Below are 25,631 nucleotides of genomic sequence, written 5' to 3'. Positions count from 1 at the left end.
TAATTCATCATGATAAATGTGTTTCATTTGAGAACCAAGGAATACCAAAGGCCACTTCCATGTAGAGGGGAAATCAAACCAAGATTTAAATTGTGCAAACTGATGCAGTGAGCAAATTATAGGTATAAATGGAATTAAATGTATTCAGGAAGCAGTTTGATATTTTTAAATGGCTGAAGGTGCTGTGCTATTCATTTTTCTATTTATACAGTCACAATTGTATCTTCTACATTGATCCCTGGAATATTCACAATTGAAGCCCTGAACTACTGTATTAGAAGTCTTACTATTCTGAAACTGCCATGCTGTGGGGAAGCCAAGCCACAAAAATACTACATGCACATCTTCTGAACAGCGATCCTAGTGTTCCTGTTAGCCCAGGCTAATGCCAGATATGGAAATGAATGAGCTGCAAATGGTTCTAGGCCCACTCATTAAGTTTCTCACAGTTTTAGAGTCTCTCTGGTTGAGATCTCATCTACCATAGAGCAAAAAAAATATACTTCTACTATGCCCTATTTGAGTTCCTGAGCCACAGGATCTGTGAATATAATGGGTTGTTTCAAGCCATTATGTTTTGGAATAATTTGGTATATAATGAAAGTTAGGGAAAAAGGTGTAATAAGGATTGTTTAAAATTTTTTTTCATGAATCATAGAGACTATGTTATGGCAATAGGAGATGCATTTTCATACTGACTTGTGTTTATAAAGACATCTACCAAATAAAGAGAATAGAGTAAAATGCTTGTATAATTCATTAGAAATCTCTTTATCAAAAATATTTTATTATAACTGCTTTTGCCTTGAATATCTTGCATAATTATCTCATATTTGTTTTATTTTCAGAATACCTAGTACATCACTTCTCGGCCTTTTGGCTAAGATCAAGTGCAGAATACCTAGTACAGGGCATGGCACATGGTAGAAGCTCAGTACATATTTGAGTATTCTTTTTTTAAATTGGCTTTTCCATTCATGTGGTGGATGCCACAAAATAGAGCCAGAAATTGAAAGGTAAAGCTTACAAAAAAATGGTTTCTACATTTGGAAATTATTAAGATACCTCTTTAATGGAATAGATAATTAATTTTTTCAGGTATTAACTAAGGTATCATCTACATCTCTCCCCATTACAAAAGTGTCACTGAGCTATAATTACACTGATTTTCCATCTTTGTTTGAAAAAAGCCTTATACTATCTGAAAGGAGATCAACTGTGAGCATACTAATCTAATTTGCAATCAGAATAAAGAGAAAACATTTCTGAGTACTTAATAAAGCCAATTTTACTTTTAAGTTCAATTGAATTTATATGCAAGGTTAATATGCAGTAAGGAGAAAGATGGTTCAGTCCCTTTGAATATTGTGTGTGATTTTCCTTTGACAGTATTCTTTAAACTATATCATGCTCATTCATTAAGGTATATTAGCTGTACTGTAAGTATTGTTGACAGGCTTATTCTAAGGCAACAGCAACCTTAATTAAGAAACTCTTGATCAGACTCCTAGTTAATATTTGAATCATCTTGAAACTATTCTAAGTAGTTCTCTTTTTCTTTTTCATGAATAACTGTGACTATGTTACAGAAGAAGCAAGTGAGTAGGTTAAAATGGGGAAGATGTTGCTTTTATTGTGTCTATGGATAAGTTAAAAATGTGATAGTCAATTAATTGGTCAAACACATTATTCTTGGTCATTCAACTTCCAAGTTGATGCCTGTAATTCGTGACACTTTACCTATGTCTAATAAGGTTAGTCAGGGTTGTAAATCAAGTAAAAGTGGAGCTGGGCAGAAAACCTCCTTATCCCTTCTTGTTTACTGTAAGATAAATAGTAGAGATCAGTCAACTCGCTATTACACACCTGGCATCATACCCCAAGAGAGTCAACTTTTGATTGTTGTAGTGACAACATGATGAATCTCAGTATGAAATGTCAGTCACACCTCATTACTTTATCTCATCCTTTTGCCCAGCTTTTTGAAGGCAGTCTTTCCTCTAGACGCATTTGCTGTTTTGACAGCTTACATTCATGCTGACATTTGAGGACTACTCTTTCCTCTCCTCTTAGAAATAGCACTTATGCCATAAAGCATGTGGTGAATTACTTTTTTGAATTGCTACTACTATCTCATTTAAGTGTTTTTATCAGATCTTGATATTTTTCAAAGAACTTTGGAAGCTTTCTCTCTCTCTCACACATACACACGAACATTCCTTCACATTTCACTTAAGCAATACTCTGAGAGAAAAGTAAACTGTTTCCCTGTTTAAAGTTTTGGTAAAATGTGCTTAAATTAATTCTGCAGTGCTGGTGAAAAGGAAAAATAAAAACACAGAAACAAGGGCTTTGATTTAGCATATTCTTTTAGTGTTGAAGAATAATTTGCAATTAAGCATCTTAAAAGAAACTAATTCTGCTAAGCACTATTATCAAGAATGATTCTCATTAATTGCCAACAGCACTCTAGATTTAAACCCTTTCTTCTAGAATGAACAAAAGACCGTGAGTATTAAAAAAAAAAAAAAAGGGATGCATGCAATCTGTCCTGAAATATCTTTCACTTGTTTACATGGATTTTAAAAGGTAAGGAAATGGAAGAGAGTTTACTAAAAAGGCTGCAAAATTGCCTCACTCTGCTGGTAATAACTATGTTTATTGCAATAGTAATATAAGTTGCACTTGCTTAAAAAATTAGTCATTCACTTGTGGATCTTATCTGAACTCACTGTGCCATGCTTGAATTCCTGGATTTATGAGAGTCATTGGAATGCATAGTATCTCATAAAACTATCACAACTAAAAATGCCCCCCCTTGCTCAAAATTCTATTTTCTTTTCACAACTTGCGTAGAATTCCTCTCTGTATTTATTATATTAATCCACAGATCTATAATGAAAATAGAGAAATGGTTTTACTTAAAATATCAGCTTTTGGCATATTAAGAAAGTAATATTCAATAAGCCGAGTCCCCAACTATTGATACAGAGTTCCTTCTTTTCAGCACCATTCTTTTTTAGGAGATGGCAGTGGACCAAAAAAATAAAATGAAATGAAATGGGAGGTGGGGAGAGAGAGAGAGAGAGAGAGAGAGAAGGAGCAAATAGCAGTTAAGATTACAAATTTTGCTTGGTGAAAATGATGATGAGAATATGTTGTGTTAACTCAAATATTAGAGTTTTATTATGTTTTCTGGAAATAACCATAGGGTAATATTACTAGATGGCCTCAAATTAAATAATAAGTATCCTTTAAGGGGAAAAAGAAAACATTACTTGCATACATAACATTAGGATGATAGCCCAAATTTTGAGAGACATAAGAAATATAATTGCCCTATATGATTCTGACTTCATAACTTTTGCAGTATAAATCAGTTTAGTTACAAGAAAGATGTCTCAATTGTGTTGAGCTTTTAAAAACAACTTTAAAGTCAAAAATGGTATACTTCATGATCTTTTTCTATGTCTAGGAATATAATAGGTTTGTAGTAAATGTTCTAATATGAATATTATCAGAGGCTCAAAATATTTTTTAGAAGATCTCATGACTTCGTGCTTGATTAAACAGCATTAGGATTTAACTTCGCTTTCTTTGCTAAGCTCTCCCTGAGTTTTTATGTATTATAATTTTTAATTAGCCCAAATCATGTTGTAAACAACAGCTCCAGTGCACAATCCCTTCTCTTAACATACTTGTATGTCTTCAATCTGGTGGGAAGGCTTTCAGTGCCAGGTGGGAAACAAAGCTCTGTGTAAGCTTCTCTCACTAGCCCAGCAGCCACAGGCTCTGTTCAGGTGGCCAGGGAAGAAACACATTCTGTAAGATTAAGGCCTGTCGAAAGCTTCTGAACTGCCTTTCCTCAGTGCATGTTTGAATGCACTCAGGGCTGCTTTACCCAGTGCAGTGCTTAAACAGTTCCATGATGCCATTCATTTATCATTAAGACAAGGATGGGTCTAATAGTTATATGGATATCTATTTTTATGAGGCAGGGAAAAGTTATGTATGTTTACTTAAATGATGAAAGTTGAGCCTCCTTAATTCACAATGATGTATTTCTTTACTAAGGAGTATAAGGCAAACTTGAATGAATATATCCCCAAGCCACACCCTCAATAAATTGGCATAGACAGTATTTTAAAACATACTAACTCTGTTATAATAGTTGTGGGGTACATAAATTGTAGTTGGAGAGTTCAAGATTTGTGAAGCGAGGGTATATTCATTAAGAGTTAATTACACTGAGGTTGATTTGTTTGGAAAATTAATAAAATCTAATGATAGCTTTGTCCTAAAACTTTGAATATAAAGTATGTTTTATGCTCTTTAATAAAATGAATTAGGCTAATAAAATGTGCACATAAATATTCTCATGGTAAAATCACTCAGAATTTCCATGGTGTGCTTTCAATTTTACATGCACGTAAGGCATTGTTGATTAATGCAAAGCATAAGCTCACTCTAGTCAATTTAGTATTTGAGGCAGTCTCTCCAGCTGATTCACATGCCTCATAGCTGAGTCAATCAATTATGCATAAGATGACCATTAATAGGATTAAATATCATCATTGTGCTGCAACTAATTTGGTCATTTCTTAAAAATAGGGCCTAAGTTAACTGTCAGTCATTTAGAATGATGCCTTGCCTGTTATCTGTACTACTCGGTGACAGTGGTTCTGAACCAGGGATGATTTCACTCTCCCTACCCCCAGTGGTCATTTAAAAATGTCCGGAGAAATTTTTGTCACGTGGGATTTGTGGGGAGAGGGGTGCTATTGGCATGTAGTGGCATATAGTGGGTAGAGGCATATAGTGGGTAGAGGCATATAGTGGGTAGAAGCCTGTGATGCACAGGACCACTCCTGACAACAAAGAATTATCCAGCCCAAAATATCAAGAGTGCCACTATTGAGAAACGGTGGCCCACAGCAAGCATTACTTTGTGGAAGGAAACCTGTTATTTACAGGGTGACTTTTCTGAATCTCCATTTCATTATTTGCAAGATGAAGCTAGGAATTACCTCATAGGGTGTTTGGGCAAATTTTAATAACAATTATAATAATCAATTCTTTGTTTCTTGTTGTTTCTCAAATATTCTAGGCATAGTCTCACATCAGAACATCAAGGGTTAACTTTTCCCTCTGTGTGGAATGCACTTCTCAGATTTTGTTAGGTCTTCCCTCCTCGGCCAATTCATGTTTTGTGCAAACATAACTGTCTTAAAGCGGCCTCCCGTGATTTGCTTATTGACAATTGTGATCTACCCCTCTTGCCTCCTACAGTCCCTGTCCTCTTTCCTCTTCTCTTACTTTTTCTCTATAGACCTCATTACCACCTGGGGAAAAATATGTTTTTTTCTTTTTAAATCCCAGCACTTAGCAACTTAGCACAGGACCTGGAATATACTTTTGCTTAAAATTCAATAAATTAAGGTACTGTGGAGTGCCTCCTCTATCGGGCATTGTATAGCACTAGGAAGGAAAAAAAAAAAACCTCCTTCTTCTTATGGAGCTTACATTTTAGTGGGGAGTCGTAAAATAGACACTCCAGTGTGGCTTCCAGCTCATCCACCTCTCTCTGCAAGACAGATTCTACAACATGGCATTCATGTTGTAGAGTCTGTTGGAATCATTGCAGTAGTGTTCAATGGTTGATTAACTCTTCTTTCTAGAAACCCTCTCTTAGCTTCTATAAAACCAAACTTTTTTGTGGACACTCTTTCTCTTACTTTTCTGGACATTCCCTAGATGTACAAATTTCTGAAATCTGGCACTCATAATTAAATCTTACTACAGCACTTCATCTAATGATATCCAAGGTCAAGTTGGTATTGAAAGTCTACTGTATAATTGTATTCTTCCTAGCACAGACAAATGTAAAAACTATTACCTACCACATGTAGTATTTCATTTTTAAATTAAAAATACTTTGAGAGTAATGTCCTAAGGAAATAGATGTAAGAATATGACTATTTCACTTATTCATGCTATACATATTTTTTTATGTTGAAAAGATTTTCTTTAGAGCTCAGAAAATGATCAGCAGATGAACAGCATCTGAAAGCTTGTTGTATGTAAGATTCTCTGCTAAGTTATAGATGACCCACAAAAACAGTAACTTTGAGTATTGAATATATAATTCCTCTCTACTAATAATCTAGTTGAGAAAATTACATATACATACCTACTCATGCCTATCTACCTAAATACACACATACATAGCACAAGTAAAGACAAAAACAATACTATATATTAGCATGGTTTGTAACACTGCATTTGATGTGTGCAATATGGATATGTATGTATCCGCATGCCAGTTAAGCATGCTTTATTAGAAAAAACATAGACGTTAGAATATAGATTTGAATCCCAGTTCACTTCCTGCTAACTGTGTGACTCAGGGCAAGTCTTTTAGCTTCTCTGAGTGTTGATTTTCTCATCTGTAAAATAATAATTCTTACTTTCAAGGGTTCAGAGATGAGAGACAAAGTATGTTTGACATCTAGAAGATTCTGAAAAACTGTGGCTGCTATTTTTAGTATATAACATAAAAATACCTTACCACCCTGAACAGCATAGGAAGTATCAGTTTATAATTGCTTTATTTTTATAATTTGCTTGCTTTTTAATTAACTATCACTAGTTCATTCCCACACTAAGCTATGCAGAAAAACTGAAAACATTCCTTTAGACATGGCCAAATATGTTATTTACTCTATTATTTCCATTTGTATTATTGGGGAGCTCTCTCCTTAAAGTCCTTTATGCTTCAATCTAGACTTGTTCTTAACAAGTGTCATCCTATATTTTCTTTTGCCGTCACCCTGGGAATCCCTTCCACCTCTCTTCTGAGACTGAGACTTATGTTTTCTTGATCCCATGTTGTCTTGCTTTCTCAGTTTACCTTGTTTTAGTGGAACATGTTCACCAGTAGCTTTGTCAAAAGAGGGCAATGGAGACATACTTTTGGAGAACTTGCAGTTCTGAAAATGCTTTAAAAAATTCACACAATTAATGCATAATGAGAATATGAAGTATTGAATTCAATATTTTCATTCAGAATTTTTAAGACATTGATTATCGCTATTGGTCTTAAGATATCTGATGTGTTCTAGTTCTTATTCCTCTATGTATGATATATATTTTTTCTCTCTGAAAATTATTAGGGTCCTCTATTTATAGCTGAGACTTAAAATTACGGGATAATTTGTATTGGTGGATGGCTTTTATTATTGGTATTTTTTCCTTGGTAATTTTTCTCTTGCAAGTTCTCTTTTCTTGGAAATTTTATTAGAATAGTTGATCTCGTGATATTAGTTTATCCTGTGATATTCCTAGTTTTTCTTTCCCATTTTCTTTGTTTAATCTTTTTTTTCTGGATCATGTCATCAAATGTATCTTCCAAACATCTACTGATATTAAAAAATTAAGTAATTTTATGTTTAAGTACCAAGATCTTATCTTTTTTATGATTCCGTTTCTAAACCTTCCCTTCTTACCTCATGTGCACAGTATCTTCTCTCATCTCTTTAATAATATCAATTGTAGTTTGTTTTTTCCTTTTTGAGGTTGCTCTTCTTTCTGTATGGCTATTTCCCTTGAGTTCATTTTCTTTTTCAGTTTCTTTTGGTCTCTGTCTTTCATATTGGAGCCTCCATCAAATATTTGGTGACCCTCAGCTCTCTTTATGTTTAAGAGTGAAGTATTAAGGATACCCTCAATGTTAGGTGACTTTGTCAACTGGTTGGCTTCTCTGTTCATTGATAGAGTCTTTCACCATCCACATACTCTTGGCAGCCATTTTCTTGGAGACAACAAATATCGGCCTCTGAAGATCTTTTTTCTTGGGTCGGTTTCTTCTGAAAGAATCCTTTAATCTCCCTTTCAGGGTTATAAGCCTGGCTGCTAGCATCCTGATAACAACTAGGGTAAGATGGGCTCCCCATTCAACCTGTAGACTGTCACTTAATTCCTGTTTTTAGAATGGAAACTCATCAGCTATGGCTGATGTCTTTCATAACAGATACTAGAGTCTGTGGTTCAGTTTCTTCAAAGAATAAGCTTGCTGCTGCAGAGTAGAAGTAACAGCATGCTGTGTGGATGGGGAGACTAAGTATGTTCAAATGATGATTTGGTGCATTTTGTTGCTTTCCTAAGCCACTGTATTTAAAATATACTACCTGAAACACACTGTTCAGAGAAACATTAAATAAAAGAAAAAGGAGAAAAAAGCATTCAGCAATATTCCCAAGGTAATGGGGCATGAAGGATTCTGGCTGGAGGCCTAAGACTGACGGCTGAACTGACGACTTCTCTAATCATTAATGCTACATGGCTATGGTGTCAGGATGCAATGATCTTTGGACCATTGATTAGAATTTTCCCCTTGGTTGGATTGAACTGAAAATAGAGATAATACAATAGCAACTCAATGATCTTATGAAATAAATAAATGATCCTATGCCAACGGGGAAAACAAACAGAACCTCTGAATAGTGAACAAAATGGGAAAATAAGCTCTCAAAATAAGCAATTTCAATGTATATTTCAAGAAAACATTTCTGTCACCAAACCAGATGTATAATCAATCACTGAGCTGAAGCTTTTTTAGAAGACTGAGCTCTTGATTGTATTATAAGGCTTGATTTTCTTTCTATTATGAGGGAAAGAAAAACTGGAGGGCCTCAGAAAATCTGCACTGCCCCTTGACACTGAAGAGAATAGCCAAAGTCAAGTCTCTGATCCCAAAGAAGAAAGATACTTTCACTATAAAGGTCATGCATTTGAAAATTTATCGTCTTCTTCTATTGTGCTTAAAATTGTCAACCTAGCTGTTTTTTGCGTTTTTTGTTTGTTTTATTTTGTTTTTTATTGAGGACATGAATTTAACAGTTAAACCTTAGCATTCATGTTAATTAATATGTCTCTTAGTAAGTCTTTAAGGTGGACCAAGTACAATTGTGATATTTTTATTATAGAGGAGGAGGCTAAGACAAGTGTAAGTAATTCACTCAAGGTAGAGCTAGAAAAGAACCCTAGACATGTTTAGTATAGTTGTACAGTATTTTATGTAGTTTGATTTTGGAATAACTTTGAACATTAAAGTGATAGAATTTGCAATGAAAATACAAAATGAGCTCCCCTTCTAATTTCTTCCAGTGTAATCCCAGTACTGACTTCCTCTGTATGCCCAAGAGATGGCAAAACCTTATTGATAGGATATTAGAAGAGCTGTATTTAAAAGAAAGAAAGTTTTCTAGTTAAAGGTAAAAACACTGGATCATAAATGACCCTGAGATAGCATGCTTATGAGATCCCAGCAAAGGTTAATATTTAGGTATAAGAATTATGATTAGATTAGATTAGATTTATACCTGACACAATTTATGCCTAATCTAATAATTCAATTAGAATCATGTCAGAGAAGAAGCTACTCTAGGAGAACATTCAGATGTAACAAAGCTAAAGATTCTTATGGGAGAGAAACTCCAATGGTATCGTGGCCATATAAACAATCTGGATATCTAGGGAAGATGTGTTTAGGGAAATGGTTTTCAGCTCCTCTAACATTATCACTGGTATTGCCCCATTTTCTTAAAATATTTTCTCTGTATTGGATTTCAAATACAAATAAAATTAATGCTCATCTGTTTCTGCTTCTTTTTGATTTGCTTGTTAAATAAAGCCGAGTTCTGATAATCCCTTTAATGTTTGTGACCAGCAATCAAAAAATAATGTGGGATTTTTTTTGTTCATCCTGTTTCAGTTCATTTAGCTCTCCTAGCAGCTCTTTAATTTGACGTCTCATAAAGAAACAGATGAAATTCTTTATTCAGTTTCATTTACATTGTATATAAATGGAACTTTCCTTAGCTCCTATATTATTTATCCTATTAAGTCAATGATGAGGAAAGAAATTTGTCTGGTAATTTAGTTTAGATACATATTGTTTGGGATTTTTATATGTGATAAGAAATATTTTATATCAAAGCTGTAGCTGTCTATGGTTGGAGGATGCTACAGCTATCTGCACATCTGCAGAGTGGTTCTCCCATCATTTGCCTCATTTTTCTCGCAACAGTGGTGTTGCCTGTTGCAGGGGGCCACAAGTTAGATTTCTTAGGAAACAGACTCTGAGGCAGAGATTCGCAGGAAGTTTATTGTCCAGAATAGGGGATTAAAAGAAGCACTATTGAGCAGGGGAGCTCATTTGCTGGGATGTCTCTTCTGAGTTATCTGAAATTAAGGAAAGGAGGAAAGCTTTTGTGCCCTACAGTGGCCAGTCATTAAGGTTCAGGCTGCCCCAGGAAGAGAAATTTACCCTGGGTGAAGTGTTCTCTTCGGCTGTGGCTGAACTCCGGTGAGAACTCTCAGCTTCTAATACTCCCAGTCGCTGGGAGAATGAATGTTTCAGTCCTGGGAGTGGGGCAAGTAATCTGCATGGCTCAGCAGAGCATCTGCTACCATCCGTTCCTTGTGCTCTGCAGCTCCATGTGCATCATGTAAGTTCTTGGAGAGTTCCTTCAGGATTTTGGTGTGCCACTTTTCCTGGGAAGCACACAAAAGGAAAAGTGATCAGATAAACTGCAGACCGTCTAGCTGCACCCCACTGCAGTTTGTTCTGAAGCTGCAAATGATAGTCTTTGTCTCCCTCTTCTATCACCCGTTATAGATTCCCCTCACTCTTTCTGCCGTCTCTGCTGATCTACATGTCTTAACTAGTGAGATGACGCAAAATGTTACATTTATGGGATCTGAGCCACTGATCACTGTGATCTGCTTAAGCCATGGCTGCTGCATGTGACTACTTATTGACAAAGTTGGGCAAGCATCATTGCAAGGGATCCCTTAGATGCCAAACATATTTTTCTTTGCCCTGCCTCCTGCTGACGGTCAGCATCAATTAACCTTTCTAAATGGCGACTCCTTTCCTTGCCTGGTGGCCTTTTGGCATGAAGATCTTGAGAAAAACATGTTGCAGCCATAGCTTAAAATATAATGGGAAACTCAGTGTCCTTTTGTGGAAGTGTTCACTCTCTGTAAACCTGGACCCCTAAGCAACCCACAGAACTCAGTTTCAGGGATGATAAGCAAAAATAACTCAAGTGGATCCCTAGAAGTGTTGGTAAATGGAGCCATTTGTATTTTTATTTCTTTGTTTCTGGACCCATGTATTCTACCTTAAAGGGACACAACACCATGTTATACGGCATTGATTTAGTGTGTTTACCACATTTTAGAACTATGTAGTCTACCCTTTTAGGATATCATCTCCAAGGTGGTGTTTCAACTGTACTTTCCATAGAATGTTTCATTGTTCTACCAGGCCAGCAGCTTCTGGTTGATGTACTATGTGATGGAATCATTGGATTCTATGGTCAGTGGCTACCACCACACATCTTTTGCTATAGATTGCTCTTATGCAATATTATATGGGATCCTGTGTCAGTGGATAAAATACTGTGTAAATCCTTGAATAGTGATACCAGCTGAGGTCCTATGAGCATAATAGGCAAACCCTTACTTTGAATATGTGTGTGTTAATTTTAGTTAAGGTGAGTAACTGCCCTGTACAGGTTGAAGGGGCCCAGTGGAATCAAACTGCCATCAAACTGCTGGTTGGACTCCTCAAAAGACGTTGCCATTTGCAGAGCTGAGCTTAAGTCTCTGTTGTTTGAAAGCTGAACATCTGGTAGCAGCATTAGCTTGAATAAACTTCTGTGGTCCCCAGACTAGTGTAGTAGACAGGCAGAGCCTTTGTCCCTGTCACCATACTGTTCTGTTTATCTGTCCATTGCTCCATTCATGGCCAAATTATAGTCTGTCTGACATCAACTAGCTGACTCCATCAGAGATCTTCACAATTGTTCCCAGGGATTTGTTCATATGCTTCTTCCTTGGACCTTCTTATGCCTGATCTACCAATACTTCTCCTTCTAAGCACTTGACTAAAGGACCAGATAATTATCCACTCTTCTAGGATACATAACAATTCTACCATAGGGTACTTCTCTTTCCAAAAAGAGTAGATTATTCGGAGCACCACCCAAACTTCTTCCATTGAGAAAATGTATCTGAACCAAATCTCATCCCTGAACCAAATGTTGTCATCTTCTTCCTCCATCAGCTGCATTAGGTATCCCCATATGGTCATAGGCATGAGCTGAAGGAAAGGTACTGCTTCAAGAGTGGAGGCTCACGAGGATCTGGACCACTTAATCACCCTACTTACTTATGCCTGCACCTCTTGGTGACCCTGTTCATGTCTGATCTACTGTTTCCCTTGAATTTGTAACTTGATGTATCTGACAGAATACAACACTTGATGAGCAATTTGGGCTTCATGGTCACTTGATGTCCCATGGTTAAGTGCTTCATTTTTTTCAAGACCCAGTAGCTCCCAAGAAGCTGTTTTTCAAAAAGTTTGTCATTCTCCACTGTGAGAGACCCTATATCCTGAGCCCTATGGGTTTATGTTGTGATTCTTTTATGGGAGTTTGCCATAAAGTCAAAACTCTATCCTTTCTAGCTCTATGTTCCACACGTTAGACCTGCTGCAGAGACCTTTTCTGCTCTGGGTCCTGTAAAGCTGGAAGCCTTTCTTATTATTTGTAGCATAGGTTGGAGAAGCATTCCCAAATGAGAAATATGCTGCCTCTAGTATCTGAAGAGACTTAGCAAGTATTGTCCTTTAATAATGGTGCGAGGTTTCCTTTGAATCTGGCATAACATTTTAAATTTGTTATTTAATATTCTAAAGTAAAAAATTGATTAAAATTGTTACTATACATTTTCCTGTTCATCTTTATATCATGTAATGCTGGTTTTAAAAGTGAATGTAAGGGCATTTACTCATATGCAAAATCATCAAAATGACATAATTAGCATTTTATAACTCATACATGCATATACATTTTATTCTTACCAGCATAGCAGAAATGCTCCATAAAACTAATTCAACTATTTTTATTTCACTTCTTGATATGCACACATTCTACCAACACTCTATCTTCAAGTTACTGATGAGTAAGGAAGGACTGAAGGAAAAGAAACGTAGGTTGCTCTATCTTTCTAAGTCATTTTCAGCATTAGTGGTTGGCTAATACAGGCAAGTAACAAGAGTAAGAAAGGATGTGATAGGATTCCTGGGTCATTTGTGTTTCTTGGAATGTAACTGCCTTCTTTCTGAGTTCAGTTCTTTCTGAGCAAGTTCTGGTTAAGTTGGAAAGTGTGGCCCTTCAGGGACTCTGCTTACCTAGTCATAAGTGTAACACGATAGTACTCACTCTGAGTCTCACTGAATTCTCAAGCTTCATGGGTCTGCCAGAATTCTATTGTCACGGGGCATTACAACACTATGCAAATGGAATAGCAAGACTAGGAGGGCACACAGATTGTGCATATCCAATCTGCTCACATACAGGCTCTTTTGTTACATCAGACTTCACTTGCAAATCACAAGTTCAATGACAGAATTATTAAGAATTTCAAGATGGTAACAGCAGAGCACTGAACCAAGGACAGGGTCCTTCTGAGTGATGAGGAAGATCACAGGCCCATGAAGCTTGCCCTGCCCATAGGTCATTTTTGGGAAAATTTGGGGAAGTTATTACACAGCCACTTGCTGCAGTGTTGTGGGGTCCTTCCTCTTCAGGACTTGGCTTCTCTTTAGGCCACTGGTTTCCAGATCTGAGATTTGGCTTAGATCCTGAAACTGAACAATATACTGTGACATTTTATTGAGATGGCTGCTCTTATATTCCAAATCATCCATTCCTGATTTTTTAAATTTATTTTGTTATTACAGATGATAAATGACCTTTGTTGTCTGCCCAGTTATCTTGCCCCTAAGAACTCCATAGCTTTCTGCAGGTTAGGATTCCCTGGCTGCCACTCTGATTGTGCTGTTTATTATAATAACTGTGCACACATTCCTTCTAATAGCTAACTATTGACACTTAGTCTCTTGGGATCCTATAATCCCTATTGCTATCAAGGAACCCAGTTTTATAAGAACATTTCAACCATTCATCCTGTCCTGCAAAAGACAGCCACCACTGAGCTTCTCAGTGATGTTGCTGCCCTTCTCATCAGTGTATACCATATCACTGGTAAATTGAGTGTCCTCTGGTATCTCACATGTAACATAGTCGTTTGCTGCCTTCATAGCATATCCCGCTAGCATGCGCGCATCTCTGAACTTTTTATTCCCCCTTTCACTATCTTTTACAAGAGTTCCAGCACTTCTATTTCACATAATATGAGCCATCACTTTCTGAAGCTTCTAAGAGCCATCCTAGTAGTATGTGATCATTGTTTTCTGGGTCCTAACTAGGGTGTGAAATTCTGTATAATAGAAGAGTACCCCAATATAAACTGTTTTTTTTTTTTAAATCCAAACTTAATGTTTTCATCTCTCCTTGATTCTGCACTCCTAGGATTCAGGGTCATGCATCTTCTACAGAGTCCTACTCGTGCGTACTGGTTAACTTCTGTAGCTTCTTTGAGGCTGGTTTCTTTCTGCTTTAATAGACCCGGCACTTTCCTGGACAGGTTATATTGGGACATATTGGTGACCAGAAGAACAGATGGCAATAAATTTTGATGAAGTCTGTATTTTCTTACAAGGAAAACTTGTTTGCATCATATTTGGGAAGTGAGATACTTCTGAAGGTCAAAAAATGCATTTGAATCTAAGTTTTCAAATGTATCAACACAGATATCTCTATTCCAAGTCCCAGGATTTCACTCCTTCCTAATCAAGGCTGTCAGCTTGACATAGAAGATCTTTCAGAATTGAGAATCCAACCTGCTATCAGGCCTTTTTAAATGTTAAGATATGACCTCATCCTCAGCTTCATCAGTGCTTCAGCTGTGGGAGATGAGAGTCTCTTTATACGCTGCCAAGGTTTTCAGGCTTAATGTTTAATTGGTGATTAATCAACCTCAATCCTGCATTGTTTTTCTCCAGCACATTGAATAACCCATTTAATTCTATAATCCTTGAAATTACTACCTCAGCCTGAAACATTGCACCTGCCAGTGAATTTCCTCCCACCTGTGAACATTTTAACAATCACACCACCACAGCCACCAGGGACTATTAGTGTTCCACATACCATCAGTAATGGTTCCTCACTGCCAGCCAGTCAGAGGGCCATTCAGCTCCAGTATCTCCTTTCAGTACCTGTTTTCCTTGAACCCTTTTTGGCACCAAGTTTATAGGTCAGCTTCCTGGGGAAAGAGAAACCGATGTGGAGATTTGCATGCAGGAAAGGTGTTAGTGACTACCCTTGAAATCAACATCTAGGAACATTGAAAGAGACAGAAAAGAAGTGAAAGGAGGAAGTTCAACTCTGATGCAATTGCAGCAGAAGTGTCAGCTGGTACCATGCCAAGGTCTAGAGCTCAGCGAGCCTCCCACAATTGTTCCAATATGAGCAGGGGTCTTCACTGACCATTCATTGGATGTGGCCTGCCCTTGAGGAGTGGTCCTGACCTTAGACAAGGCAGCTGTCTTCAACACAGGGAAATCCCAAGCTAAGAGGTTGCCCAGACTTCCTTCACCTGGGGAATTAGTGCTGCAGTTCGGGAAGGTTAAGCATGGAGTCAATGTGAGCTGTGTCACATAACATTCACTGCCTAGGGTTCCAAAAAACTATTCTGGGGAATGTCATCAAGAAAAGATTCTAACCAATTCTGGTGTTCTTTAGTTTATTTGTTTGGTCATTTGTAAGAGTGAAATGTATAAAGTGAAGTGAAGATATGATATTACTTTCCAAAAAACCTAATTTAGAAAGACCAAATTATTTAGATTCTCAAATATCAGTACTTTTTGCATAGTAAAGCAATGGTACTATCTACACAGCCTTAAGTACTAATGTAAAGCCAACGATGGTTTGAAGCTATAATCGTCTTACTAACTTAAATAACAAGATTTGCCTTGTTTAATTTCTCTTAATGACCTCGCTGTATTAGCCAGTAAATTAGCGTTTCTAGCTTGGTAGGCAAATCAACTTGGCCCCAGTCAATTTACTTTGGCATTTAGAGATAGTATTTGAGCACTTCAGCTTGTCTTTAAAAAAAATTTTTTTTAAATACAATGTACTAGGTTTAACCTATATTAAGCCATTTTTAAATTTTATTTTTTATTTACATGAAGTAAAATTCGCTCTTTTTGGTGTACATTTCTACTAGTTTTCAAAAATGTATAGTCATGTAATCAGCACCACAAGAAAGAACTCTTAGATCATCTTCAAAAAATTCTTTTATGCAAAAGGGGGTCATGCTATGCCCCCCCTTTTTTGTGATCAAGTTCTGTTTATTTTAGTAGCATAAACAGAAGAACTAGGAAGGAATGATGAGAACACCAGCCCCCTTGACAGGGCCAGATCTAGCACAGGCCGACCCACCAGCCCTGACCAGTCTTTTCTTGTGAGGAGAGGATGGGAGGACAGCCTGAGCAGAAGTGGATCTTCCATGAAGGTGCAGTGGTGTAAGTTGGCTCTGGGTCCCCATGGACCAGGTGACAAAAGCCAGAGGGCCCACAACACCCTTGGCCAAGAGCATCCCAGGTGCAAAGTGCCTGGTACAAAGTCACGTTCTGGAGGAGAATCCATGGTGCCCACAAGTCACCAGGAAGGCCCCAGGTGTTCGAAAACAACCTGCAGTAGACCCTCTGGCCTGCACGTACCCATTTCCACCAGCCCCAGTCATGTCTGTAGAGCCCTCAAGGAGGGGGCATCCAAGGCAGCCAGACTTCTCCGGGCCCTGTTTCCTTTACCTTTAATGCTTAGTAAACACTAGTATAGTCTCCATTTCTAAGTGTTGTTTTTTCCAAGCAGTCATATATATGGGCTCATACAATATGTAGAATTTTGAGTCTAGTTTCTTTCATGTAGCATGAGAGATTTGAGATGTATCCATCTATGTATTGTTTGTTCCTTTTCATTGCTAAGTAATATTCCATTGCGTGACCATACCACCATCTGTTTCTCCACCCTGTATTTGAGGAACATTTAGCTTGTTTTCAGTTTTTGGTGATTTTGAATAAAGCTCCTGAAATATTAGCATGCAGGATTCTATGTGAACAAAGAGTTACATTTTATATGGGTAAATCTTTAGGAACGGGATTGCTGGATTATATGGTGAGAATATGTTTAAACTTATAATGAACTGTTGAACTGTTTTTAAGAATGTATCCCCATTGGTAGTGTATGAAATTTCTACTTGCACATGCTCTTTAGTTCTTGGTACTCTGAGGTTTATTGTTGTTGTTTTAGCAGGCAATAAATCTTTTTGGTTTAGACTACAAGTTCTCTTAAATCTTCTTTAGGTTACAATAGTAGTTATATTTTAAACGTTTTGTTATGTTGTTTGGTTCTGTGGCTGGTATGCTCCTCTCAGGTGTTAGTCTGTGACTTAGGTGGTGATTTGTATTGTAGTTTAGTTCTCAAAGCCTTCATTATACTTCTTGGCTGCATTAAATGTGTACACAGTTTGGAGGTGGGCCTGGGACATATAGGTTCATACCCAGAATTAGGGGACCCCCTTCTCTATACCTTGCCTCTCAAGCATTTTCTTTACACTTGTAGGCTCCCAGTAGTCTTTTCCCCAGTTTCTCTGGCGAGTACATGTTCTTTTAGCATTTTTATCTCCCACACTATTGCATAGTTCCACCTGCTGAATGAACTCATCCTTGGCTAAGTGTTGAAAGAAAAGGAGAAAAAAATAAACAAATATTTCTTCCAATAGTATTTGCACCAAAAGGGCTTTTTTCACATTTCCTCTCTGCAGAGAAATGATTTTTCTCTTGAGTTTTAGGTGCCAAAGCCACCACTGAAATCATGCAGATTCATGGCCTTGAGGCAGAAGCAGTAGAGAGAAGAGAGCATGAGAGAGACAGACATACAGACAGACTGTCAGAAACAACAAGAATTTCTACCACACTTTCCAGCTCACAGGGGCTTCTTTACCCAGTTCTTCAGCCAGGGGGATGGATTTCCCCTGGATGCAATTTATTTTTAGGGTTGCTTTGTGTATCTTATCCCAAGTGAGCAGTAGTGTCCTTCCTCCATTCTAGCCACCACTGGAAGTTCTGGATCCTCTGTCCAAACAAGTTCATTGCAGGCAGCATTTCACTGCTATAGTCCCTGCAACTATGGCACAACATGGCATCTAGAGCTATGGAGAAGTGCAAGTAGTGCCCCAGGGAAAAGTTTGAGCATCTTAACTCGTGGTGTGGGAAGCAATTTTTTTTTCTTCTATCTCACCTGCTCTGCTTAGGCTCTGGAAGTCAGTTCCTGTGCCCTCATTCAGCCGTTTTTAAGACACCTTTAAATCTTTTTTTCCCCTTTAATTTTAAAAGTAACTTTTAAATGTTGACCAATTAGTTATCTTTCATGTGACATCAACCATAATTATATATATTTTAAAGTTGGATAAAAAAGTAACTAAATTTAGTGACCAACATGATATTATAGTTATTTAGAAAATATGTCCTATAGTATCACTCCTAAATAAAGAATATGCAATTAAATTAGTTTGCAAATGTCACCATTACTGAGAATGTGTCATGAGCTAAAGGTGAATGCATGATAAATGAGCTTAGATGAGGCATTTAATTTCCTGCCAAACTTTTCTGAGAAGTTCTCAAAAGTGTCTTCCATCACATCATTTCCTTTTATCATATGAGGTGTTATGCTTTATTCTAAATGAAACTATTTATTTCCTCTTTTAACCTGAAGTCTTTAATCCAAAAATAAATAGACCTCACCCTTTGAAAAGATGGTTTTTAAATCTTGGTTCAAGAGTGTTTAGAAAGAAAAGCCTCATTCATGTCAGAGAAAGAAGAGCCTACCTGCCCTTATTTCTTGTTGCAAATAACAGCACATAATTCATCTACATAGACAAAATTAGAGGTGTACACTGTGGAATTTTCACCATAATACCTGGTACAGCTGACATAACCAATAACATGCAGAAGAAACATGGTAACAGTAGATATCCTAGGATAATCTCAAATAAACTAAAGCATAAGACAACAACAAAAGAGTCCTTTTTGAGTTTAGTCACTGAACCGATACCACAGATAAAGCTCTGCTCAAAGTGTTAGGGTGGCTACTGTATCTCTACAGTCTCTTGTTAATACCCCAGTGCACCCATTGCCCTCTTATATTCTGTTCACTGTCCAGGAAGATGTACTGTGGTGTCCTCTATCAGCAGTAGCACTTCACGGTATTAAATTGCTAATACTTTGATACTGCCTCAAGCAATATATTGTAGTTTAAATCTTTGTTCAGTGTTTATTTGGTGAGGGGGCTAAAAGACACATGGAGGAGAGGTAGAGAAAATGAAAATCTCTTATTAGTGGAGTTTGGTTCTTTTCTGTTATGTACCCAAGGAATGTAGATCTGATCCCTTTTTTTATCCCCACTAGAGAACCCAAAAGCACTTCAGGCTATAGGAGTCATCTGTGGTAAGTTTGAGGATTTCAAAGTTGATCAAAAAAGAGATAGGAGTAGGGCTTCCCTGGTGGCGCAGTGGTTGAGAGCCCCCTTGCCGATGCAGGAGACACGGGTTCGTGCCCCGGTCCGGGAAGATCCCACATGCCGCAGAGTGTCTGGGCCCATGAGCCATGGCCGCTGAGCCTGCGCGTCCAGAGCCTGTGCTCTGCAACGGGAGAGGCCACAACAGTGAGAGGCCAGAGTACCGGAAAAAAAAAGAAAAAAAGAAAGAAAGAAAGAAAAAGAGATAGGAGCATAAGAGGTGATAATATACAAGATTTATTGGACAGTATTTAGACAGGATTAAAAGAGAGTGCAAGTCCCTCCTCCTAGAAGAGACCTTTCAGAGATAGTAAGGCAAGGTGGGCAGCTTCTGGGCAGATAGCCCCAAAGGGGAGCAGCAGTTTGGGGTCTTTTACAGTTACAGTGTCTGTCTTAGTTATGGGTAGCAGATTTGGGAGCAGTTTCACAGGCTGTGTGAACTAGGTGGGCTCTAAATGGCTGAATTTTGTTTATTTGGACTATGTTTGAAGCAATTGTGTGGTAAGAATTTGAGTCTGGCACCAGTGGACTTTGGGTTAATGTTTCTAGCTTGCTGTGAAGACGTAAACGACAGAGGGGCCATTTGAGACCATTAAACAGGGACCATCGTTAGCCTATTTACATAACATTATTCTCCTAAGAATTCAGTTAAGAGCAGACTTTTTGAAAGTGTCTCTTCTCTGCCCCCACCCTCCACCCTAAGACCCAGACAGGTTTTAAAAGTACTCCTTCCAAGCACACACAGTATTGTATTACAAAGAATTCTGGTAAATGCATTTTCCCACAGTGATGTTTTGAGATCTTAGATGCACTCTGGGCAGTCTCTTCTCCGTCTCACCACTGACTCCGGCCCTGATCAGATTCCCTCATCCCCATCATCATCTCCCTAAGGTCTTCCTAATTGACTGCTGTTAGAGTAGATTAGGAGTCATTGCTGGGATAAGGGAGATGAGGTTTGCCATGAGTCTGGCATTCATAATCAGGGCAACTTTAGAGAGGAGTTAACTAATAATAAAACAAAAATAAACAAAAGGTCAACCTATTTAGTGAATGAAAATCAGAACTTTACAGATGGAGCTAAGACTGGGTTAGCATAGCCATAAAGAAAATACATTTAAGTATTACTTGGAGAGGAGGGGTGCGATGGGGAAGAAAACCTGATATTATATATTTTATGTGAAAATATTATGTAATATAGAAATATTTTGAAGGGCAGTTTTCTATACTACATAATTCAGAGGTTTAAAAAATGTATTTTTGAGTGTGAAGATTAGGATATATCCTGTCAGAGATTAATATGTTAAACTAATCATTGAGAATCTTTTTTAATATAATAAAATTGTTAATATTGATTTTTAAGAATGTAGCATAACCTATTTTCAGAGCTTGCTTTCACTCTTAGAGAACAACAACAACAAAAGTTTGCCACTCCATTTATGTATTTAAACAGATCTTTGTTGCACGAAAGTACACTATCTTTTGAAGTGGAAAAGTTATGGCAGAAATGTTAATGACCGTTAGCCCCATCATTTTAATAACCATTGGCACCAGCATATCCTGATGTCTGGAAGAAACCACCTATCCTCCGCTGAATGACTTTCTGGAAATCATACATGTGATCTTGGACAAGTCACTTAATGTCTCTGAGGCTCAGCTTCTTCATCTTAAAAAGAAGATAATTTTGATTATAATGGTACCTACCCACAAGGTTATTAGGATTAAATGAGATAATGCATGAAAAAGATTTAGTACATTTCCTGGCACTGTAAACATTAACTATTATATTTGAGTGAACAGAATATACTGAGCAAACTCTGAGTTATGCTACTCTCTCAAAGCCACACAGAATTCTATCACCATGTTATAGACAGGAGCAGCAAGTTGGCAAGACAATAAATACACAAGTTCCTGATGACTCATAATCACCACACTCACACCACTCATGAGAAATTGTGTGTTCTCTGTTTCTTTGATGATGGAGATTCTAAGATCTTCAGGAAAAGTAGATATTTTTGTATTCTGAATACCAAGCCCTGTTTTGGTTTTCTAATTTATAGTAAAATTTTCTAAGAAAAATAGGCAGTAATTTCATTTTTACCTTTCATTTAGCAAAGAAGTTGTTTAGTATTTTCTAGACTAGACAAATAAGTTGATGGACTGAATTTTGCAATAAAACTGCTAGAAAGGAAAGAATAAATTTTGTTTGCCACTTAAAAAAATATAAACTTTTTTATTTTTTAAAAAAGTTTTCTTTTTGTTCCAGATTCACTGAAAACCTGAGACCTGATCTACTTTTCTGTTTTAAATAAACAGATTTATGTGTGTGTGTGTGTGTGTGTGTGTGTGTGTGTGTGTGTGTGTACAACTTTGTAATTATCTTAATGTGGTTTAGAATGATTTGTAATGTGTCAAGACTAAAAAGAAACAGTCAGTGGCCTGTCTTAATTCTTTATGAAATTCAGCACTGTACTTCACTGAACAACTATTAATTAAGATAATTGCTCAATTGGAATGTTTCAGCTACCAGTAAGATATGCAAATTAAGCAAAATGTGCTATTTCCTTAATTAATATTGTAAGCAAGAAACTTTTTTCTCTTAGTTAATTCACTATGTAATGAACAGGATAATATAGCAATATTTTTAAATAGATTGTGGAAGAATTCTACTTATACATGCATGCATATGATTTTTTATAGTACATAATACTTTATATAATACTATGGAATGTTGAATTCAAAATTACATGGAGAAAGAACATTTGTTGAGAACAAGAACAAAAGGGGCTCATGGGGCTTGTGACAATCAGGCAAACAAAAAGTATCACTCCAGAAAAATAAAAATTCCAGCTAGTGCAGAGCTAAGAAACATTCAAACAAAAGAACAAATATTGTATGATTCCTCTTATATGAAATAGCTAGAATGAGCAAATTCACAGAGACAGAAAAGATTAAAGGTTACCAGAGGCTAAGGAAAGGGGTAATGGGTAGCTTTTGCTTAATGGTTATAGTTTTTGTTTGGGGTCATGAAAAAGCCCTGGAAATAGATAATGGTAATGGTTGCACAACATTGTGAATATCATTAATGCCACTTGAAGTGTACACTTAAAAATGGTTAAAGTGGCAAATTTTATTACATACACACATAAATTTAAAAAAATCACACACTAATATGGCCCCTAGGGATTATAAGAGTTGTAAGACCTGTTGGGTGCTTTATCTGTGACATATTATCTATTACAACAATCTTTGGAGTAAGAGTTGCTGAAGGAGATTAACAGGGCAAATAGTAGACATTAGGGAAAACTCGCTTTCTCTCTTTGAAATAAGGGAAGTAGTAGGGGTTCCACTTTGAATCTAAGTACTTCCCCTTTTTCAAAGTTTTGAAAAATTGATGAGACCAGGCCCCTTTTCCACAAACTGAATATTTGGGGGAGGAAGAGTAAACTGTAGCAATAAATGACCATGTTATCATGTATTGTGTTTTGTGGTAATAACTTGTTGTAACAGGTATAATAGTTTTGCACATATTAAACTTAAGTATTTTAATTTTGTCCCTTAAGCCAGTGGTTTTTGACCTTGGTTGCATAAATGGAATCACCTTGAGTGTTTTGAATAAATCCTGATGTACAGGTTGTACCACAAACCAATGACATCAGAATCTCTAGAGTAGAGCCCAGGTATCAGGATCTTTAAAATTTCTCCAGGTAATTCCATTATGCAGGAAAGGATGAAAAGCACTCCTTAAATCATGTTGTATTACAGGCTTTTAATCTTAAGGGGTATAAATACCCCTTAAGTAAATACAAATGAGGATGAATATATTTAGCCAAAGAAAGATTTTCAGCCAAAAAAAGAACAAAAAATGGCTTGAAAGGGATGAACTATGGAGAGAGGGGGTTTGCTAAATTATTTTATCTCTTTAGTATATCAAGTGCCAAACTTGAAGAACTCAGCCCATAGAGTTACTCTGTATGGTGGAGATTCTGATAGAAACCTTGCCCACTAGTATAATATAGCTGAAACTGGGAAGAAAGAGAGTAAGTAAAAAAAAAGGTGGGATATATATATCCCAGAAGTTACACAAAATAATCTGATTTGGGTGTGGGAAGAAAATACTAGATCCTATATTTAAATTTAATATTTATCTAAAAAATTAGAATACTATAGTTTACTAATATTTAACATATAGATTTTAAAAGGTTCCCTAATTCTGTCCCTTATGATAGAGGGTCAGTTGTCACCTGTTTCATGAGCTACTCAGAGGACCTCGTAGGGGCTCCATAATAATAAGTGATGATGTCCTCATAAGTTGGCTCATCTTAACATATTGTGACATACTGCAGTAATATGTATCTGATAAATGGATTTACAGATTATACCGTCTCATCTCAATCAAATGCAATCCTTACAAAATGGATAAGTTGCTTAAATAATTTATGCAATGAAGCTGTGCATTGAAGGTAATACCCGCCATCAAGTACATGTAGACCAGCAAACAGACAAGAAATTGATGGTGTAGATATTTGTTTCTTGTATGAAGGCACACTTGAACATATTATGAAAGAAAGAAGTGACAGTCTGACAGAAAGTTGGAAAAAATGACTGTCTTAAAAATTGATATTATTTTCAGTCCCTAACAACTGACCTGATCTTTAGGTTTCTTGTGCTTTGAAATAATAGTCATTGATATCATGGTGCTGTTATGATCAACGAAGTATTTTTAAAAAGTCAATTCATTTTATATTTATCTGATTTATTATTATCTATTTTTGAGTCACTTTATATATTTAAAAGTTACCTTTTAACTACTATACTTACTAACATAATTTCTAAAAAGTAAAGTAGACATTATCCTGGAATGGGCAATGGCCATTTCATACTGGTAAGTAGTTGGTGAGCATACAATTATATATTCTAGTGGTACTACTGTAGATACTCCCTTTTCTAACAAATATTAAGAAGTGTCTAAAGTAAGCCTATGAGGCATAATTGTAATATAGAGAGTAGCCAACTATTAGGTTTTTCTGAACTCACATTATATGATTTGTTGGAATGTTATATTTATTACTTGTATGCCAGCCTAGCTTTAAAAGGTTCATTTCTGACTGCCCAATTGTCTTAGTTGCCTTTTATCAGTTTTTGATATGTTAGATGACTTTTGGGAAGTACCTGAAAAAAAAATAATCCTTTTGGGCTGATTCCTATACAACTTTGTCTGATTGTTTTTAAAGCAGTGTGGTGAACTGAGAATGAGAATTTGCTTTTTTCATTACCCCTCCTCTACCTCAAACAGCAGTTTTTCAAACCTCCATGAATTTCATAAATGCCAATAATAAATCTTAAACTTTTTGTATGTAAAGTATACTCCAAATCCAAATCTTTTTTATGTCTTTTCTTGTTTCCCAACCATAACATATATTGTGGGATGTAGTGGATTCTGTTGGTGCCAATGAAATCCCCTTGGATTCCTTTCATTATTTTTAGATTCCCCAGCTTCTGTCTATATTTTCTTTCAATGGTGCACACCTGTGGTTCTCTTTGGATGGCTGCAGCTGGAGCTTCTTTCCCTGCTGGCACTCAGAGCTACAAGTCTTGGGAGTTTATCTTCCCACCACCCCATTCCCCAAGGAGCCCTTAGCCAATGACTCATCAAGACAGGAATAGGAAAACTCAGCTTCTCTCCCTTAAGCTAGGACAAACTCTTGAGGCATAATTTACACTTAGGGTTTCTCTTAAGACTCAGACTAAACCTATATGCCTAAGACTGCCTGAAGTTGCACTTTTGGTTGGCCCCTTTCTCTTTCCTGTTCTGCTTCACACATTCTGTAATCATTTTTTTCCCCTTGAGCACATTTCCTTAATAAATCATTTGTAGGTGAATTCTCAACATGATTTTTACTTGGAAGAGTATTAGATCAAAAAATTTAGAGACTCTTGGGGTAGAGGAGAGAAACCAGTTAACTATTAAGGCTGAGATAGAACAAGAAGAATAGTAAAACAAAATAAAGCAAAAGGCACCACCATCAAAAACCCTCTAGCATTAATCATCAGCACCACCTTGACCATAACCGCACAGCC

The 25,631-nt window shown here is 36.8% G+C and overlaps 1 non-coding gene across 1 annotated transcript; it reads left to right on the top strand.

Annotated features, from left to right (window-relative positions):
* Window positions 1-860: 860 nt before the first annotated feature.
* Window positions 861-1,047, top strand: LOC117313709 (U2 spliceosomal RNA). The gene has a single exon (XR_004528289.1). It is a non-coding gene; the product is annotated as a U2 spliceosomal RNA (small nuclear RNA).
* The last annotated feature ends 24,584 nt before the right edge of the window (window positions 1,048-25,631 follow it).

The sequence above is a fragment of the Tursiops truncatus genome, chromosome 9 (assembly GCF_011762595.2).
Source record: "Tursiops truncatus isolate mTurTru1 chromosome 9, mTurTru1.mat.Y, whole genome shotgun sequence".
Lineage (NCBI taxonomy): Eukaryota > Metazoa > Chordata > Mammalia > Artiodactyla > Delphinidae > Tursiops > Tursiops truncatus.
This window is presented reverse-complemented; position numbering and strand designations above follow the sequence as displayed.